Source organism: Rhyacophila brunnea, unplaced genomic scaffold (genome assembly GCF_057557595.1).
Source record: "Rhyacophila brunnea isolate RB1 unplaced genomic scaffold, BYU_Rbru_1.0 scaffold_9, whole genome shotgun sequence".
Taxonomy (NCBI): domain Eukaryota; kingdom Metazoa; phylum Arthropoda; class Insecta; order Trichoptera; family Rhyacophilidae; genus Rhyacophila; species Rhyacophila brunnea.
In genome coordinates, this window is record NW_028233361.1 from 2,586,259 (window position 1) to 2,605,182 (window position 18,924).

General features: G+C 35.5%; 1 protein-coding gene across 7 annotated transcripts in view; it reads right to left on the reverse strand.

Moving 5' to 3' along the window:
• Positions 1-18,924, reverse strand: part of Ntan1 (N-terminal amidohydrolase 1) — a 272,492-nt gene that overhangs the window by 66,804 nt on the left and 186,764 nt on the right. The window contains exon 4 of one of the 7 annotated variants that reach the window (XM_085959721.1): positions 2,413-2,461. The exons of the other annotated variants lie outside the window; for them this stretch is intronic. The gene's annotated coding sequence lies outside the window, so the exon portion shown is untranslated. The remainder of the gene's footprint in view (positions 1-2,412; positions 2,462-18,924) is intronic. 7 annotated transcript variants of the gene reach the window in all.

The window sequence follows — 18,924 nt, forward strand, 5'->3', positions numbered from 1 at the left end:
AGTTATATCGCACCTATTTGTACCTACATTTTTATTTAATGAATAATTCATGAGATTTTAGAATGTAACTATTTAGTTTAAATTGTAAACTTTATCAAGTACGAGTACAAAAAATTAAATAACTAAGCAGTATTAAAAATCACCACCAATCACAATCAAAATTATTTTAGTATTCTCTGAAGTGGCAGCCCTGGTCACGGGCATGTATTTCATTTGATAATTGAATAGCGGAACCGAGAGGAAGACGATCGAAGATTTATTGGGAGGCAGTGCTGGTCGCCTGTACTATACACGTTTATGGTTCCTTTACAATTTTCATAAGAGAATGCGTGAAATTATTATTGCAAGAGTAATATATCATATTATATTATGATGAAACTGGCAAATCTTTTTTTGAAACTTGATACATTAATACAAATAAAGATTTGAGATAAAAATACAAAAATACTTATTTTATTTTAAAATTATATCCACCTTTACGATATTGGATGGTATTCGTATAGTCAATATTAATATAATATTGCTTGATACTTTCACAGTTGGTTTTTGTTTTATTTGTTGGAGCTCAGACTTTGTATTCTTCCTCATTCGCTTCTCGAAATTTCAAGCTCTCGTTGCAGAAACTGTACTATTATTCTTCAAAATATATTTGTTGCAAAAAGGAAACTGTACAGTTCGTTGTATGGTAGCGCAAATAGGCATCATATAAATTCCATAATTATTGCCGCCATCCAGGCACTGAAGTGCCAGACAAATTATTAAATAAATGTGACTTCAGTTACAGCCAGACTATAAACGCGTCAGGACGTGCACTCGTTTGACCCTAGCGTCATTGCAGAAATAATTCAATTACGAATTATCGGTTCACCCAATGCCGCGTAACGCACCGCAATTCACAAACTCATTACCCAACCATCTATTAAACAAATCACACAGTGACACAAAAAGTACAGTGTAACAGGGGAGTAGTAGTGCTAGTGAGTGAGAACCAGACCAGGGAACCAGCCTCATCATCATTAAAGATCAGTGCCTGGAATCCTCCGCATATAAATCATCCCCGTCCTTTTACAGTCCAGTTAGATTTAACTACAAAAGCAGACAAGCGAACGTTTCACAGAGTAAGAATAAGATGACTGTTTTAATTGCGACCTCAGATGCCAGATTGGATATTGGATTTTGCTGAAAAACCGGAAGCCGTGGCTTTTTAAACGTGCCCCGTCGTCATCATTACCTCTGCAGCCTGTCTGTGGTTCTCGAACCACAGGTCACAGTTCCACGGAAGACGCGAAAAATATTGATAATTGTACATGTCAGGTATTCAAAAGAAAACAACTTTTAGTGACGACTAAACTCAGATGGGAATATCTTAAAATTAATTTAGTCTACTGGCGATGATCACACACGTACCTAATCACTGTAGTTTCAGATTGACAACAATTGCAGTTACATTCGAAAATTTTACAAAATAGACTTTGTTATCCTATCAATTTTCAGATCCAGAAACCAAAATATGTGTTTATTTAAATACGCACGTACCGAAACGTAGAAATATATTCCCATATTACGCGAAAATCGCGGTAGGTATGCCGAGAAAACTATATTTTTAATGGCTTTAAAGAGTCCATCTTTTCATTCCTCCCGAACCCATGAGAATTGACCCCCAGGAGGTTCGCCAAGTACTTCAGTATACAATCAATAAAAGTGCAATAAACAATACATCCACAAACAATAACTAGGAAAAGTTAGAAAAATAGTCTTCAAAAGTATAAAAAAGGTGTAAGTATTTAATGTTTAAAATCGATCAATGCAAGTTGCTAATTTAAAAGTGGACGCAAACTTAGTGTAAACATGTAATGTTTGACGGTAACAAGATTTTTTTAAATTCTACGCAATATTGTTGCTGCTGCAACTCATTTTCTATTTCGTATTGTAAATTGATTTTTGATCATGGAAAAGTATCATGTCTCGTTAATAATGATATGATAAATGATGCTTGTGGCATTATATTTGGTAACCCGCAGTGATCGCTGCATCATTCGGATCAATATATCACGTTTAATTGCGCAATAAATTACATTTTCTTGAATTGAAAATGGCGACAAAAAACGGTACGGCGCTCACATAATTATAAACTGTATGTTTCTCGGAATAACTTACACAACATCATAATTGTTTTACGCTTTATAATGAAAATTATTATTACTTTATAATCATAATTTAATCATAAAGGAAACAAAGCGAAGATCAACAGAAAATCTAAATTGCATTGATTTTCAACATACATAATAATAATATTATAAAGCTCATGGAAAATGTAATGTACCTACATGATAACTACAATTGTGAAAATATATAAATAAAATGACCTAGCCTATAATGTATGTTACAATACATAATAAAACTGCTATTTACCTTTAGAGCTGCGATCATGTAGGTAGAATGATTAAAAGCGCTCAATTACCTGAAACAGAAAAAAAACACTAAATATATATTTGTAAATTGTATAGATAACTATAAGTAATCTAATAAACATCTATATTTATACCTATCAGTTATAATTCAAATGTATTTATTTCTACATACATAACAATTATAAATTTATGAGGTTCACAACATAACTTTTAAAAACAAAGAAATATTATTAAAACAGTGTAAAGAAGACAGAAATATAATATGCAGTATCACAAAAACAGTATAGTAAATAAGTACAAAAATTATAAAGCATGGAAGCACATCGAATGAGCAAGTGGACTTTATTTTAAGAAATTTATAAAACAACGCCCACCTATACTCATCCCCATGTAGGTGGAATATTCATTATTGCCCTCCCAAGTGGCATCACGAATGGCAGGTTAGTTTCTGCACCTTGGGAGAACAAACAACTGATGCTCCCGACTTCGATAGCTATCAGTGACACAAAAGACAATACTAACAAAAATGGGAGTTCTCATTTACACCACGTATAAGTCGAAAAAAATACGTGGCCAAAAATATTGATATCTTCTAGCATTTAAACAATAGTATGTAAGCATACCTAAGAAGAGAAAGACAGTTGGATAAAGCCATGGATAGTATCTATATAACCTCAAACAAGGAAGATTCAAAAATTTCTTTTCGACTCGCTCCATCACAAAGTCGTATTTCAACTGATGCGGGGCGCAAACAATCGATCCACTCTCAAGCCGGCTTCTAACTAAGGAATTAAAAAATATTTTAATAAAGTAACATTCGAAAAGACCTGGGAAGTACGTAAGACGAAGCCCAACATTTGTAGCGCCTTTTTATAAATGATAGTCGTATGGCCACTAAATGACAGTTTACTGTCAAACGTAACGCCAAGATTTCTTACAGACGGTATTCGCGAAAGAACTCTGCCATGCATCGAATATTGGAAAAATAATACTCGTGAGGCACTGGTAAACGATAAAATATTGCATTTGTCAATATTGAAGTCCAGTTTGTTAAGCCTGTCCCAATCTAATATACTATCTATACCATGTTGGAGTTGACGACAGCCGTCCAGGGTGACAACGTCCAAGAAGAGTTTTAAGTAATCAGCGAACAACAAAAACATCGAATTTTTAATACCATTGCGATTTCATTTGTAAAAATCATCTACAGCAATGGCCCCAAGTTTGAGCCCCGAGGGACAGCAGAAAATGTATTGAATGTCTCTGACTGCGAATAACACGAAAGCGGTTATTAGGAGTCAAAATCTCTAATAACAGTAATAACTAAAGTGAAAAGTACCAAAGTTAAAAAATTTACCAAAGATAAGTTATATTCTTCCGAAATAATGAATAAGTAAACAATGTACCTATATAATGAATAACCTTTGGAATCGTATTGATTTAATATGAAAAAAATATAAATTTTGTTTTAACTTTGCATCATTTGAAATGCATTTGAAATTAATTAGTATACATACCTACTACATAATTAATTCATAATATTGGCGGTCACTCTAATACAAATAATTAAGTTCTATTAAAAACCCATTTGAGTTATGTTAATAGTATTATAATGAGACTTGTAAAATCAGTAGTGATTTTTTTTGTTGATAACGTTTTACTAATACAAAATACAAAATATTAAATTCCAATAATGAAGCGATTGTGCGAATATCTAGTTAAGTATTTAATTTGTTTGCTTGTTTAATATTCCACACCCACACTGAACGATTGGTAAGGAGTCTCCCACTATGTGGCGGATCTCGGGTTCGAATACTGGATCTGGAATTATTCTGCAACCAATAGATTGAATAAGCGGCTAACATCCATTTTTCGAAAATAAATCTGGCGACCAAAATCAATATTGATTTGTACATTTTAAAGATGTGTTTAGGTTTAGAATGTTTAGATGCTGTAATTAAATAATACGTTAGTTATGTTATAAGGTTATAACGTATGACGACAATAATTTATTCTATACACCAGATGGCAACATAATGACGATGATATGCCTAAGTAATGTCGAATAAATTTCATTCAAATCGAATAAGTATATTTTTGTCCATTCTGTATATCTGCCTACTTTTTATATACGTGTCTCACGCGGTCGAAGTCGCGAGCTATCGCTAGTAATAAAATATATTTTAAAACTTTTAATTTTAGTTTGCAATTCACTCGAAATTTTGTAGGCGACGAATTACAAAAGAAATTTGACATAATTAATTATTATAAAATGCTATTAAGTAGGTACGTTTAATAAACGATGCAAAAGTGAGATTCAAAGCGATCGATAGGCCCCGGTTGCAAATGACACGCCCGCAATTATATTTTATTTTCTTTTTCGCTTGCTGTTCTAATATAGGCGTTGCATCCAATATGTGCAACAGAATGTATAAAACAAAACTCTTATAAGCATAGTGGTTCTACAGCATTTAATTGCAATAGTATGTTGCTCATTGGTTTAAAGCAGTGGCAGCTAATCTTTTTAGCATGACATATTTCAAGGCGGCGAACTACTCGATATAACAAGTGAAGTATAACAAAACGTCTATAAAAAGTGCATAGTTGACAATTCTGTTTTTGACAACTCTAACATAGGTACTGTGGTAGGTTATCTTAATTCCTTTGATAAAATATATTTATATTTGGTTTTCTCTTCTGCATTTCATTGAAAAGGTGGTAGGCACTGACTTTTTTAAAAAAAATAATTTGGTTTTATTTAATTGAAGCATTTTTAAATTATATAACTACCCGCAGTTTGCAATATAATACCGAGATGTACCTACATATTATAAATCTTGCAGACAGTTTTTAATTTTTAAAATTTTAGTTAAAAATGCGCAATATATGTAAACAAAATTGGGTTGTGAAGTCCATAAAGTATGGCCTTTCTTATCGCACATACGTGCAGGCGTGATGCGCGTATCTGCAGCTTGTCCTCAACAGATTACCTTACCACGCCCGTCGCTTCCGTTGAGACCCAAATTTCCACGCACCCATTTCTCATGATCTGACAGTCTGCGCAACGAACACCACGAATTGGTGTCATATATTATGATCAACCAGTGTTTGCGCTCGAGTTGAGGGAAAATAAATACGCACTGTGTAAACTGTCGAAGCAAATTAGTAGATTCTGCAGAGTGCAGACCATCTACTACTATTGTTCATCTATGTAGTAAAAGTAGATTGGTATCTAATATGTACTGATTTTGTTTTCTTTTAAATGAATGGCGCCAAGAATCTATCTGTCAGTTGGCATTGTTCAATAAAATTGTCATACTAGTGGATATTTTGTTTACGTGATCTGGTAGGTACCTACCAACAAAATGACTTTATAGGTGAGTGGTAGGTAAATATCTACATAATAATATCTAATAATAAATATATGCCAGGCGAGTATCATCTTTCGGTCACATAAGTTACTGTCACTCGTTTATTCGGTGTTTTATGTGTATTTTTATTTTATTAAATAATCTCCAAATTTCAATAAATTTAAAATTTGAAAGGTCCGATTAGGCTACGAACAAAAACACCAACCGTTATTTACGATAAAAGATAACAAACCCAAAAAAATCCATTAAATGTAATAAGAATGATAGGGAAACGAAAAATCAAGTCCATAAATAATTATTGTGTAACGCAGCGATTACCAAACTTTTTCGGTTCAAGAGGCCCTTGGTACCTACATCAGCATCAACAAGTCGTTCGTGTAAAGTGTTTTCGGCAAAATATTTGTCTGTTCCAAAACCGAAGCCGAATCGTTTAATCAGACTTCATGTGCACCTTAGCGATGGTGCCCACAGAACGCGTCGGGCGCGCGAAGTCGGCGAATGCAGTGTTTATTCATAACCATAATCACACGTCTCTTCCCGCGCATTACCCTTCACCTATGTTATAAGCGGCCCAAGCAGCACAAAATAAATATTATTACAGCGCCTCTCATAACAAAGCAATAAAAATATTATATTATTTCGGGGCTTGTAATTAAAATTTACGACGACATTCTTCAACCAGCGATAAACTGAACACGCAATAAAATAAAACAATGACTTCTCTGTAATTAAATAATTGCTTTCCGCCCGTCGATCGACAATGCCTCGCGCAGCGTGTTTTGGCCAATGAATGGACTCCATTGTATTTTCTTTCATTCGTATCGTCGAGAAGCGGTGATTCGCGAAAAAACGATGATTCATGCGGCGCGCGCGTATAATGCGTCGCCATATCCAGTGGGCGCTGGCGTATTTGATTACGTTGTATTTTCAATGATTTATGCGCCACTTGTAGAAATTTTGCGCGAGTGCGGCGCCTGACGCGTTCTGTGGGCACCATCGCTTAAGCTCACCTTATTACTTCCACAGTGGTAAGACGGAGGGGTTTACCCTGTTTCCTCTCACCATACCTAGGCAGTACAAAAATTTCGCGGGCTGCGTGTGGTGCTTGTGTTATACCTACTCACCTGTTCAGCAGCTGGCCGTAATAATGGGCAGTACTCCTAGATTATTTTTTTTATTTGGGTAACGTGAACAAAAACATCTACACTGGCATGGCCGCAACATCAAAATAATTGTATAAAAATAAAATGAAACACGTATTATAATTAGTTATGTAGTGAAAACTATTTTATATTTTATTATATTATGTGTGTGTGTGTTACGAAAAAAGATGTGTATTCGCAGTTATACGGTTTTATCATTGAATGTGTCATGTTGCTATTTAATTGTAAATAATGTCCCGCAAGCAATTGCATAACAACAATATATTAACATCTTCGATTGATTTGTCATTTCCGCTCCATATTCTTATTCAAACAACATTAATATTATTATAAATTTTAGTGGGTACTAACAAAAAATGTCGATTTGATGTTTTTACATAATATATCACGTCTTGGTAACTACCACATATTGTATATAAAAAAAATATGACATACATGTCTTTTTGCAGGCAGAGGAATCCTCGATCAATTGCTCGATGAAGGCCTCACATTGCTATCTCCGTTATCCTCAACTCTTAATCTACAGTAGTTGTCACTTACTCCCGCTAAACGTGATCATCTCATCGGAGATCTGGTCGCCCATTATATATTTTATCTCCTTGGTACTATTGGATGACGGGATTTGTCAATCAAAGATCTGTTCTTCGAGCGATATTGCATGGTGTATCCACTTCAAGGTATTTACACTTTGTATTAGGTCCAATACTTTTGTGTGCTCACCCATTTTTCCGATCCCCGCACGTTATGCCCGACATGCATCTTTTATACCGCGTTGTGTTACTGTGTAAACGTCAAAGTCATCAAAAACATTGTCATTGCACAAAAATACCATCAAACGCCTAAACAGCGACTACTATGTATTCTTTTGGAGTGGTCTCTTATATGCATGGATATATTTCAATCTCTTGGACTAAGTAAAATATTGATACGGTCGTCTGTCAGTTTGATGTTTAGATTAAAAATGGCCGACTCGTAGCGGTTTGCGCATGCGTAACTGCAACACGGAGGACCAGCGGCATGCGGCGTATGCTAGTGGCACCAAATATTTTATTCAAGTTAAATCTCGTATTCCAGAAGTGTGCGGAGGTCCATTAGGTAACGTGTGTTTTGTGAATACCAACAAAGACGCATCGAGATATTCGACATGTTGCAATCGAGACGATGTTAGATGTGCGACACAGGTTAGTCTTTTAACCACTTTTAACTTTACAGTCAACGTTTCGAACCCTGACTTTGCAGGGATAGTGGGAGTTAACTCTTGAATATTTAATAAGTCAGAATACACTCTATCCCAGCTTTGCGTATGGTTAATAAGCACATAAATAAGCCTAATGCATTTTTTATTAAATTAAAAACTATACAGTTACCTACATAACATATTGTGCACAAAATTTTTAATTTGATCAATTGAAACGTCTCCACTATGGAAAATAAATATTCATTTTGTACGTCCACACTGAGAAGAATATTAACTAATATATTATTATTACACTTTAGAAAAGTGGAATAAAAACTTGTATCTAATACAATAATAATTATTGTCGTTGTGTTTTATTTTTAGTTATTAGCGTAAATACTAATAACTTAAATAGAGTTTCACAGTGAAATAAAGTTTCACATTTTTAATGATAGGTACCTACTGCCATCTCCCGTCAAGTCGGGAGCAAGAAGATGCTTCCTCTTCTCACTCAGTATACTGGTGTTTGACATCGTCCGTCATTTGGGACTTGGGAGTGAACAAAATAACACCGGAATGGTCGAAAACGGTGATTTTTACTTGGAGAATACTATTTTTTGCTACGTTTTTAAACAATTTGTTATAATTTTTACGGAGGTCGAAATACACGTGTTTACAATTTGGATGTCTAAGAGCGTCTCCTACGTGGGAAAATTGTTAGCTGTCAGTGCATACAAAATGCGGCGTGCTATTCATAATTTTTTTAACGGCATTTAGACAATTTTGCCACGTATTTTTTTTTTCGTAATCAACCCTTACAATGCGTCGGTTTGATAATGGTTCGGGCCTCTTCAGATACACAGAGGAAACATCCCCAAATGGGGACCATTCGGGGGTGTAACAATACTTAAGAGTATACGTTTTATAACTTTGCATTTTTTTGCACTTTTTACTACACTAATACGCCTCTTTCCCGATTACCTTGCATAAGATTAGATCAGTGATATTCACTTGTACATACTAATATAATATGTAGTAGTAAGAAAATAAATAGATAATATAATATGTAAAAAAATGTTTTTAGAATATTATAACATCATTATTTTCATCTTAGAGCCGAATTGCAAAGTGCAAAAACAATAATTCTTTCATTGACAAATATGATTTGACACGGCGTTTTGTCCGAAACGGTACCTACTGATGGGTAGGTAGTTACCCCCTACCTGCTATGTTGATAACGTCCTTCCATAATAATATATTATCATCTCCGTCAATGCTATTATTTTGTATTCACCCTGTGGAAACCGGTAGATGTTACAATCTTCGGTTCTATTTTGGCGAGAAAATTGTGTATCACTAGCGTATTATGACGGCGCTCTTCAAATTCTTTCGAGATACCGAATGCTGTACAAGGGTCAATCTGAATCGATGTGTGCATAACATGCATAAGTGGGGTTAAATCCATACTTTTATATTATGAGTACGGAAAAATCAAAACCGTCATGCATATTGCAGATACATGTGTCCTATATACCTTCGCCTTTCCTGTGAGACTCTGTACCATTCACCAGTGGCGAAGGGTGACTTTTGGAAAGAGGTAGGCTATGGAGATCTGATAAAAAGAGCACCCTTGTCAGGTATACTTACGAGAATAGTACGATATTTACTACTAATGAATAGGTACACACTAATAAATGACAACAACACACTAATTCAATGAAACTTCAAAAACTCATTGACGACATAAAAATGAGCTATGTGTCTAAATTACGTATTTTTCAAAACATTTATACTCATCAAAAATCATTAGATTAAATTTATTTTTATTTTTAAAAACAATTTATACTTATTTATTAATATTCGATTAAACGTCGTTGAAATTATTTTTTTAATTATCTAATTATTAATGATTTTGGACAAAGTGCGCAGTCATGACAACAATATTATGAGCGAATGTTTTAGGCTCTGCGATAGGAGCTTACCTTATTTCATACAAATCAACAGACTTGCTGAGGTTACGAGACGTAAAGTCCATACGAAATAAGTTCTGAATTATTTCACACATAATCGGAAATTTATTTACGTCCAAGATAGGTGGCGCGCTGTGGTATATTTTTAAATACCTTGGCAGATTGTTTTGTAAATTGTGTAATACTGTAATACATTCCTACATACACGACATCTCTCGTTGGCAAAATGAATTATTTTTATAGAACATAAAAAATAATGAAGTGATTAAGTATATAAATATGTCAATATGCAATTAAAAAATATTTTTCTTAAGAAGGTAGGCTTTAAATAATCGCCTAGTATGGAGTCTTCGCCACTGCCATTCATCAAGCTGATGGGTGGAGGTTCTACCGGTGCGAATACCTACCATTGATTTGACGATGTGATGTTGCGTTTGTGACTGAGCTTCTGTTTGAATATCTCCATGCAGTCACCTACGCCCTTACTCATATCTCGGATAACATATATATATGTATAGTAAAACATGCATAGGTTTTATATGCCTACCTATGTAAATCAATATATTATATTACTTATATTAGATATATTATAAGTAAGTATAGTAAATACGTGTGCTTAACAAGGTCGGTGCACATTTAATAGTAGGCAAGGAATATGTTAATTGCATTTTATGATGCGCCTATACTCACTGCAAAAGGCTTCATAAATCCGTTAAATAATCAAGGTGAACGATGAATACATCAACTAACACTAATTATAACTATGTAAAAGATTTTAAAATACGCATAATTACTTTTTCACCATTAAAACTTCCGAGTTCTTAACCGGCCAAGGTGATTTCGCTTCCAAGCTCAGTTAGATTGATCGAATAGAATATCTTGCATTGTTATATGGCGTATTGGAGGATATTTGCCTCATCCTCTGGGAGTGTCAATAAGGAATGACTTCTTAAGTCGGCCCACGTGTCGATTAGATCAGTCAACTATAATTGCGACTTGTCAACTGGACAACTTCTCAGGTATAACATACATACCCATCCCATGGCCCTTTCAATAGAAATACGACTATTACAAAGCAGAATAGGCATTATGTACTGGTATACAGTATTGGTGGTCAAAATCTTTATTTTTGAGAAGCGCATGGTGAAACAGACATAAGATAATGAAAGTACTCTTCGAAGAGAATATAAATAATATATTGCTTTTGCTTGCCTTCTTACTCGAATGCATAAGCATGGCATTTATTTAAAAAAGAATGCAATAATTATATAAGTAGGTACAGTATACGCAATGCCTATTACGATCACAATAACTCGAAGGGAGCCGCGAGACAAAAAAGTTTTAAAACCGTTGATATATAATATTAAGGCTATACTTCAGCTGGGGCACGGTCTAAAACAATCGTGACTACGCGACGCGAAGATTGTGCAAATGACGCGTGCACAACAAAACATAATTTGTCATAAAAAGTCAACATGCGTCCATTTAATGATATGTTTATTGTTATATTACTAATAATAATAATAATATATTCATTGACATGTTTTCTTTTTCAAGTAACTGGATAACGTTTTTTAGTCATCTTTACACGATTAAAGAATAAATCCCCCCCGGCGACCCATCGCAAAACAAATTGACGTGTTCACAGCTCGAATTTCGCTCTCCGACTGCCAGCCAGTCCGAAATTTCGTCGCACCTATAGTTGAAAATTATTTTCCGTTTCACTGAAGTACCGTCTTAAGGCATAATAAGTTAAATACAGGGTGCCATCGTTCAGTGCGTTCCACGAGATTAATAATGCCCATAGCCGGCTACTCGCAGTTAGCTGTTTAAGTAGCAACGAAACTACCCAATAAGGAGGAGCCCAGAGGGCATTACGGGTCTCTTTGGACGAGAGTTAGTTTATTATTCTGCTGCAGGTCCATCACGGCCCACGGGGCAATCGCAAAATGCGGATTCTAATATTACGGCACCATTGAGAATGGTGTATTCAGTTTCAATGAGACTACACATTAATATATTGAAAAATAAAAACATTTCCAAAGATAAAATAATTAGTGTTTTTACAAGACTACTATAATTTCAACCTGTCATCTTGAATATGTGTTTGGATTTTCGAGAACATTTTTGATATTAGATTTGAAAGAGGGATATTTAAAAAATAATAATTATCGAGTTAATTTTGTATGGCGAATGCCTCAATATAAAAGTATGTAAATAGGTATTATATAGATTAATAAATTGATCTCTGACTCTCTGATCTCTGATCTAAGGCACGGACTTAAGACGATACATCAGTGAAACGGCAAATAATTTTCAACTATAGGCGCGACGAGACGTTTGAACTCGCTGTCATTCGGAGAGCGAACGTCGAGGTGTGAATACGTCAATTTGTTTCGTGATGGCGACGGGGGTATTAATTCTTAATTCGTGTAAATATGACTAAAAACGTTACCGATTTACTTAAAAAAGAAAACATGTCAATGAATATATTATTATTGTTACTAATAGAACATACGTTAAAGTGCCCACCACCACCCGTCATATATGCACAACCGTGGATATGCACGGCCGCTTTCTATGACGCTTTAAACGTGTCTGAAAGAAGTGATTTTAAGTGCTCATTCCGTCCCGAGACGGAGCCGCACGGGACTGATGCTGCAACCATGCACCGTAGTGCTTAAAGAAGAAAGTTAAGAAAGAAAATGTTTGTTTTTGGACTGGCTCTGCTGTCCGCTGACGTTAAGCGCTTTGTGTACCCGCATACTGAGTGTCACGAATTGAAATGGATGAGTCTACAGAAGAGTCGGGACTATCCCGCTCCCCATACGACGCTGCAAATTTCTCAAATGCCGCAAAGTTGGCCTCGGTTGCTACCAGATCTCCATGACCAATTGGGCCCGTGTGAGGACGGACCCTGGCAAACAGCTCCGCTCGTTCGAATTCCATAAGCGGGCAATCCCAGAGGATGTGTTCAACATCTTGGTGGTCATGCCCGCAGGTACAACCCGGCCCATCTACTACCAAGCCAAACTCGTGGAGTCTGGCGGCGAAGTTGCCATGGCCGGTGAGGAACTGGCTAATCCAGTGCGACGGTTGGAGTCTTCTAGTTTGGTGCCTGCAGAATACGTCTGGAAAAAAACGGTAAGTGTGCCGCCCCTTGGGGGAGGCGGTCCACCTCGCCTGCCATGCCGCAAATGCGGTCTTGTACACAATGTCACTTACAGTCTTTCTGTAAGGAACGTCCTCGGATCTCTGCGGTGGTGTCAGATGGACACCGGCGAGTATTGTGCTGATCCCCCTCAAGAGGAGGGTGATCGATCCTCTGACTTGGACGTGCAGATCGAGGGGTAGCACCCCCGCGAGTACGGCAAGCGCGTCAGTAGAAGTTGTGCGGTAGGCTTTGGTAAGCGAGATCAGCGCAAGTCGCTGCCCGCTTAATAGTGCGCGTCTCACGAGAGTTAAGGAGTTTACTCGGGAATGCCAAATGCTGGAGGCGTAACCGGCAATTCCCATGAAAATTGCGCCGTATGCAACCTTAAGGGCTCTAGGCTTAAGTCCCCAATTGCTGCCCGCCATTCGGGCCATTCTCTGATAGGCCGAATTGGCCTTAGAGACGGCCGTCTTGGCGTGGTGAACGAAAGACAGCTTGTCATCAAGAATTACTCCCAGATACGTAACCCTTTCGGAGAAACGCACAATAAACAGAACATTAAATGGACGCATGTTGGATTTATATGACAAATTATATTTCGTTTGGCATGCGTCATTTGCACCCGCGACCCGCAATCCGCGCATCGCCTAGCCACGATCTTTTTAGACTATGCCTCAACTGAGGTATAGCCTTAATGGCCAGAATGAAATTCAAACAACCAATGTGAGTAAATATATACCTACTTATTAAGTTATGCCCACACTGTGGCGATCAAAATGCAATTAAATGATAATTTTATTTTTACCTTGCATTATTATAGAATAAGTAGGAATGTACAGTGTTCGATGGTCTATACCGGTGTTGGCGAACCTTTTTACGTAGGCGTGTATTTTACCAAATATATTATTTTTCGATTGTCTGGCGTGCCGAGATGAAAAAAATAGTTTTAATAATTCTATTTTTAAAACGTTTTTACTAGCTCGTACAAATCTTGCAATCGATTTTTAACTAACTTCCCGACTAACTAGACATTCGAAACTTTTAGAATATATCAGAACACAACGACAATGCATTCTTTTAATACTTTTAGACATTTTTAAGCAGAATTGAATTCATTTTAAGTTAATTCCGTTTTGTATAGAAAGTTATTTCAGAAAAAACCGTAAACAGTAAAAGACTATTATTGGTTGCTAAGAGGGTAGTCCGAGCAACTAAATTATTAATATATACATGCGTTACTATGGAAATCAAAATGACATATCAGTATTCTATATTTGTTTGTTTGCTTGTTTTTTATTTACTTCATATCAAGTACAAGTTTGAGCATATTTAGCATAATAATTCAACAGAAAATTTAAAAACGTTGTATATAAAAAGTTCTTTTTATCATGTAATTATTTAATATTTATTTTAATGTAATACTTACTTAGATTTTTTTTCAAAATAAAACCTCGTGCCATATTTTCGCCATCATTGGTCTATACCAGGGTTGGCGAACCTTTTTGCGTACGCGTGCCAAAATTTCCCAAATATTGTTTTTCGACTGTGACGTGCCGAGCAGTTTTCATGTAGAAAAAAATTGTTTTTAAGAATTCTATAAAAATGATGATGTTCTAGATGCCAATCACAAAACATAGCATACATATAGCTTTACTATTTTTTTAATTACGCCATACATTTTGGTCCACCAATTTTTAAAATGTCTGCCAGAATTACTACTACAAGCTCCACCAAGTTTTTGTTCCTTATTTGGTACCTACAGCTATTTTTGTGGCATTACTTGGTTTAATTCTTTACGCACAAATCGACACAAGAATTACTCCGAACAGATGAGGCATCCTCTCGCTATAGTAGTCTCAAGCATTGTAAACCAATCAAAATCAGATGGTCGCGGCGCAACTTCTCCCGCCGCCTGATGAGATTCGTGCGATGATATTATATGTGGCGCATAAAGCCTAAAGACCTATGTAGTTATATATTTACATTAAACGTAATGCTTATTCCAGAAGAGTATTTACCTGCTATTTTTTATTCAATGCGATCTGTCATTTATTATTATTATAGGTACCTATGGTTTTTTCTCTTTAAAATAAAACATTCGCGTGCTATACTCTATAATCTATATTCCACCGATTATACTGAATGTTGATGATATCAAGATGCACAGACTGTTGGCCTTAATGACTTCATTCGAAGCGATCTCATAAGAAAGTAATTACTTGATTGGGAGAGAATTTCGTAAGCATAGCCATAAATCAAATTGCAATAATTATTGTACTGAGCACAATGCAACTTTTCAAAATCTCGTGCTCCGACCTATGTTCAAAAATAAATAATAGCTAATGCTGTTTCGTACCCACATTTTATTTCAGCGACGTACGCAGGTAGGCTAATTTCTTCTTATGTGTTAAGAGGTACGTGCTAGGTATAACGTGTACCATCAATACACGGAATGATTGAATAAAAGCAAGAGTAGCCACATGATGTAATAGATTTTGCTAAAACCATCAAATGGAAATTAGCAGGACATATATATTAAAGAAGAGATAACATTTGGACAAATGTAGCAGTCTAGTTGGTAGGTAGCAGTGGCGAAGAATCCATACTAGATTATTTTAAGACTACCTGCTTAAGAAAATATTTTTTTAATTGCATATTGACTTATTTATATTATCACTTGATTATATATTCTATAAAATAATTTCTTTTGCCAACGAGAGATGCCGTATGTGCAGGAATGTACTATTACACAGATAATTGCAAAACAATCTGCAAAGGTTTTAAAAAATATACCACAGCGCGTCATCTGTCTTGAGGTAAATAAAGGTCGGATTATGTTTCAAATAACACTCATTTTTTTCGGACTTCACGTTACGTAGCCCCACTCAGTCTATAGAATTGTACGAACTAAGATAAGCTCTGATCGCAGAGCCTAAAACTAAATAATTAATAATAATTAGATAATTTAAAAAATAGTTCTATGGTGTTTAATCGAATATTAATAAATATAGACTGTTTTTTAAAATAAAAAGGACTTTTATCTAATGATATTTGATGTGTATAAATGTTTTGAAAAAATACGTACTAAATTTAAACTGATCGCTTAATTTTATGTCGTCAGTGAGCTTTTGATGTTTCATTAAATTAAGTGTGTCGTTGTCATTAGTGTGTACCTATTCATTAGCAGTACTATCGTATTATCTTCTTATTTCCCATAAGTATACCTGACAAGTATGTTCTTTTTATCAGATCTCCACGGCCTACCTCTTTCCAAAGGTCACCCTTCGCCACTTGTAGGTAGGTACTCAAAAAAGTAAATAGCGTCCGAAAAGTAGACGTAGTAGTCGCTGGATTGACGAAATCATTAAATTATGTGACAATGCAATGTGCAGGACCAAAGAGAATGAAATCAGCTTGGGGAGGTTTTTATTCAGTATTCGATAGATACCTATATACTGATGTAATAATAATGGTGATAATAAATTCGATTCCATTTTCAGTTTTCATGTTAATAATCATCTTCTGTGACCACATTGTTCATCATGTCAGATCATCATCCACGACCCTTATCACTCGCTAATTTTCTTGCACCTTACAAAATCATACCAACTTTTCCCAAAGCTTCGCCGTATACACGCTGTGGGTTGTATTTTGATGCCTTCCAAGACCCTGGAATTGGCTTCAAGAAAATAATATATGGAGACTATTTTGAGAGCTTGAGACATAAGTTCAGCACAAATGTATTCTTCATATTCGCAAGGTACCAATAGTTACAAGGACTTACTCGCTAACGGAAATGAGCGTTGAAAAAAAAATAATACAATGCAAAATATTCCTAAATGTACGGCACTGGCTGTTTTTTATTCACAAGTATTTTCTACTTAATAATTGCATATTCTACAATATTACCGACAATTATAATTTGTTTCCTGCTTATTTAGAATATATTCAGGTGAGACTAGTTGTAAAACAAATATATACTATAGTTAGTATGTGTTCAAATAATAATTAATTTATGTAGGTACTTATATATTTTTTTATTGAATAGGTACACTTCGTTTTCCATGTCATAATAAGAAAATGTCAAATTAAAATTATTGCTACGTAAATTAGATAAGAATATAGGTATCTTCAAACAAAGTCACAGATAATACAAACCCAGGTAAGTATACTAATGCCCACCATACAGCAATGGTCGGAAAATGAATACAGGGAAATGTTCAATCGCCTTATTTCTGAAATGAGTAAGTATATTTTATTTACTTAATCATGGGATTCTAGGATTTTAGAATTGAATTGGAGAATTTTTCCCCCAAATATGAATTTTATTATTATGAAAAAAGGACTATAAACCCTTATTTTTTAGAGATTTTTTGTATTAGGTATGTGTGAATAAGAAGGCGATTAATAGTCATGTAAAAATGTTAACAATCCCGTTATTGAAATCGGAAAAACTTCTAATTCCATATAATTTAATTATCATGAAGGATTCATTAGGATTAAGACATTCTCCATAAACATGGAAGACCCGTTAATAATTATTATAATATCGATAAAAGAGTGCGTGAATCTATTCATGTAATTAACAGTGATCAGCGGATTCCTCTAAGAGCCGTCAGGTGGCCCCGCTCACGGTTTTCATGTTAGGCCAGTGCGTAGGTTGATACATACCTACGGTCACTCGTAAGTATGGCTCCACTCGGATTCGAACCTGCATACCGATTGTATAATTAATCGCGCGTTCGCACAGCCGGGATGGTCAGTGGTGTGATTTATGCTTAGGGTTTATTAGCCTGCTTCGTCTTAAAGTACAGAGTGTTTCTGATTTGCTTGAAGTCATGGGTCATTATGCATTTCATCTCCATCGGTAGTCCAGCTCCAACATCTCTATTTCCTTCTGCAGTGATTATCTCAAGTTTCTTGTTATATACGATATGTTTTCCTTTAACTTTTAAATAGAGACTCTTGGGTGTTTTTCATCATCAATCAATCAATACAGGGCACAAATAACAAAAAAATATTAGATTGGCATTAAAGGTATCTTATTCAATAACTTATAGACACATATTATCAAAGATAATATTATACTTTTATTATTAGTTATTATCGGTGGGACGAAGGCCAGAGAGGACGACAAAGAGCTCTCTCCAGAAGTATTCAGAAAATCAAGATTGGTACAGCTTTTTCTACAAAACACACCCTGCGAAACGCTGAATGTCGAGAGGGATAGAGTCATGTCGTGGAGAGAACTGCCCGAAAGTTTGGGTTTGTTTGGGTCACGATACTCAGACATGAGGTCCCAACGAAGAAGACATTAATTGTTAGATGTTACAGCTACCAAAGGTCCACAATAATTAAGGCAACCGGGAAACTTTTTAATAATAAGCGAAACTAAATCACCATATTTTGAGGATGATAATATATCAGGAAAGTCGGAAGGCTGTGAAAAAAGAATTCACGTAAACGAAAGAGCGTGGTTTTGAAAGTCAATACTTCGGAAATAATGCCACTCTGTCAAAAATGCAGGGAGATCGGGCCGGAAAAAGAAGCCTCTACGAAAATTACAACTCTTTCTAACACTTTCATTGCAATCAGGCGTCCTCAGTGCTCAGTCATTTGCTTACACCGTCGGAACATAAACCCTGGTAACCAAAATAACGTCAATTGTGGCAAAAAAT